This window comes from Etheostoma spectabile, chromosome 15, assembly GCF_008692095.1.
Source record: "Etheostoma spectabile isolate EspeVRDwgs_2016 chromosome 15, UIUC_Espe_1.0, whole genome shotgun sequence".
Classification (NCBI taxonomy): Eukaryota; Metazoa; Chordata; class Actinopteri; order Perciformes; family Percidae; genus Etheostoma; species Etheostoma spectabile.
Genome location: NC_045747.1, coordinates 3,162,945 through 3,166,780, shown reverse-complemented (window position 1 = coordinate 3,166,780; position 3,836 = coordinate 3,162,945).

Below are 3,836 nucleotides of genomic sequence, written 5' to 3'. Positions count from 1 at the left end.
GTTTTACAAGCTTTTTTATAAAATAAATCCAGACACACAATGAACTGTAAAAATGGCCTTAGTGTTCAGACTGTTAATGTCTGATAAAATTGAACTAAGGAGTCTCTCTCTACAAATAAAACTTAACACACAATAGAAAAACTTGCTTTGTCCAATGGCCGCGTTGTGAAATACTAAATTTCTTAAAGCTCTTTTCTTATGTGGTAATGGTCCATATGTTATTGGTTCTGCACTTAAAGTTCTGCACTCAGTTTTTCACATAATGTTTTATGTACTGTTGCGAATTCCACTTGGAGGGTCCAAACGTCGGGACTCAAGTAGCTAAGGGAATCACTCTAGCTTTGATTATGTATAACCAAACGATTTATTAATAAAAACAAGCAACATCCATTCGGAAAAAAATACTGCACGGGGTCTCAATGGAACTGACTAGCTCAGAGGTTTCACAAAAAGGCCTGTAACAGTCACATACACCGGCCTATAAGGTCTCCTTAAGGGGCCCTATTGGTTAAAGGCGTCACAGCGGGTCATATCACCTTAGCAACTGTATTTCTATTGGCTGGGTGGGCGCACTTCCTGTTTACATTCTTCGGCAATGTGTGGGTGTGCGTGTTTTGCGGTTTTTTTCCTGTGGGAATCTCCCTTTGTTCTCCTCCATTGTGAGTGACACGTGGCTTTCTGGCCTTACTGCATCCGGTTCTCTGTAAATGTAATGTTTCGCCAACAGTACGCCCCACCTGGATGCCAAGCAACAGTACATTTTCCTCCTTCATTCAATGCCTGATATAGTTTTCTGTTTCATAACTTATGCATAGTTCATTCACAGTGTCTAAATATGATAACAATACCTGAGTACAATTTCTCACAATAATTCACAATACCTGAGTATAATTTCCCACAGTACTCAATATTCTTGTACTCCTGTTGTCTTGTAACATAACTTTAATCATTTTTAATCCTGATATTTTGCTTGTTTTGCCTGCCAATTTAATTGTTTTTGCCTGATGAATTCATCCTTTTTTAAAGTACTTTGTAATACTGGTTAATTTAAAAAAAAAATTAAATTAGCTTATAATAGCAGCCATCAGGTGTTCAGTTCCCTACCCTAAGTAGAAAGAAACAAAGCTTTTTCTGTAATAAAACCAAGCTGCACCATGTGATGGTACACAATCAGAAACTAAGTTCAAATGCACCTTTGTACCAGATGTGATCTCTTTTATCTTTGCAGGGGCTTTCAATGTTGTCTGCCCTTGTATCTCCGCTAACCATCTCCCACGCTAACTTTGGCCTGCTTCACTAGACCTGCAGCATTAGATTAGTTCCGATACAGTTGTTCCAAGTGCTTCATCTGTTTTGTATTCTGTCTCAAATGTCACTTACAGTAACGTCAAAAATGGACTAACAGCCAAGCGCTGGTCCTTTGGGTTTGTTTCAAGCAGAGCCCTATAGATGATGGTAGGATTACTTCCACAGAGCTATGGGAGAGGTCCGAGGTCATGGCAGCTTACAAACAGGGCCATGGATTGTCTGTGATGAAACGATGTGTATGCCTTTGAGGTGGACAGCTTACAGCAGCATGAGACAGTTAGTACGAGGATAGTAACACTGACACTGGCAGTAACCCACGCTGGTGATCACTCTTTTCTAAGTCTTTTTCACCCTATAGTTTCTCCCTTCTCTCACCTGCAACGCCATCCTAGAAATTTGATGAGAGGTTCAAGCAGACGTTACAATGCAAAGATAAAGTGGAGAGAGACAGAAAGTCAGACTCAGAGAGCTGCATCAGTGTCGTGGCACACGCTCTTGATTCCTAATTGATGAGTTTCATGCAAGATCGTGGGGTGAATATGGATGATCCATTACTCAAGAATTCAGACTGAAGACGTGGGTTGTGTTCTTTTTTCCATACTGGAATTTTAAATACTGAGGAGGAGAGAGCTGAGAGTACATGTAGGGGGGAGTGGTTTTTAATTTTCTCAAAATAAGGTGGTCAGCAAAAATCCAAGATTGTGTGTGTGTGTGTGTGTGTGTGTGTGTGTGTGTGTGTGTCTGTTTATACCTGTGTGTCTTTCTACCCTGCAGAAAATTGATATCCAGCAGATGGCCTGAAAATCCCTAAGAGGACACGAGTGCGTGCTCGCTCAGAAATTGTTTGGAGCACAAAACATGGAGACGGATACATTTTTAAACAGGTCTATTCAGACACCCTCATGCACTTAGAAAAGCAGCAAGACGATGGGGTTTTGAGTCAAGGTAATCACATTGACCCCACTGTTCCTGCATACATGTATGGTTGCACAGCTAACATGCAGATAGCAGCAGTCTGTTGCACACATGCTCATTTTTCATGTGCTAATGATATTGCGCGTCATGTAAAATCTGACATTATTTACAAAGACAAGCAAACAACAATCAGGTTGGATTTGGTTTGCTCCTACTATTTCAGTATTCTTTTTGTTGGTCCTTCTTTGTAAGCCTGACGTTGGACATTTAACTGTCGTGTCTTTCTGCATTTCTCACCTTTCATTGTTCTCACACTCCTCTCATCTTCTCACCCTCGTTTGTCTTCACACCGCACTTTACTTATCCAATTCTTTTCTTTTTTTGTGGTAAATGCAGTACACAGAAGAAATTGGAAAATGTCTCTAATGATTAAGAATAGTAAAAAAGTGTGGATGTTGAATAGAATTGATTGATTTACAAAATGAATCTGCTCCAAAAACTGCAGTATGGACTGTTATCATAAATATGTTAAAGAAAAACGCATGAATGCACGCACGCACAAACCAGCCAAATCACTATCATGCATTTCCTCACCGTTGGGCAACAGAATTAGACAAAGTGAGGGATTAAAAAGGTTGAGAAAGATGATGATACAGAGATGTAATTAGATGAGGGTGATTTGGAGGGAAATGTTGAGACTGTTCAACATTTGTATCAGTAAGAATAAATACTTATCTATCTAAACATATGTTTTATTAGTGTACACTGTACAGTGTATAGCTGTAATAGAATTTTTAATGAATGATAACTAAATAAATACCTTCACATTACACATACATTGCTGTCTTTTTTGCCATTTGTTGCAACCAAATGTGTTTTAAATTCTCATATTAATGAAGAACGCTATGAACTCTCAGCATGTGCACGTGTACGATGTTGTCTTTATTAATTTAGTACCCTAACAGTTATATTGTGTGCGTTTACACTTGAAACAGAGTGCAAAACAGAAATGTTTCCATAGTCAGTAGGGATTGTATCTGTTCATTTTACAGTAATGTCAAAATTACCACAAGGATTAACAGCAAAATGAAAATTAATCAACATTATTGATTTAAGTAGCAGCGTTGACGCCATTTACTGTAACTTATGGAAATGCTATAAGATTTATGAATGCCCAGACAAATGTGTGTAGTGAAGTGTGTATATTTGAAATTTCAATCAGGGGAGACATGTTTGCAGATATGCAAATAAGATTTATTGTACAGCTCAATAAAATGTACAAAGTCTTTGGCAATTAGACTTCATTGCTATACAACTATTTCGTACATCTATATAGAGGTAGAGAACCATCAGACCCCCAAATGGAATCTAGACACCGGCGTGACGAAGGAGCCCAAAGACCAGACTGAAGGAGTCTCCTGACCGGTCAGCTGGAGTAGATGACTGAAGGGGGAAGGGGGGGTGGAGGGTTGCAGTCTTTGCCTGCAATGACAGCTAAATAGTGCAGGGAGAAACAGATTTTAAAAAAGCAGCGTTGCAAATCTGTGATTGGCCCTTGCAATTTGTTTATGATTCTAATTGGTTAAGCAGGAAGGTGAACGCCTCCACCAGCT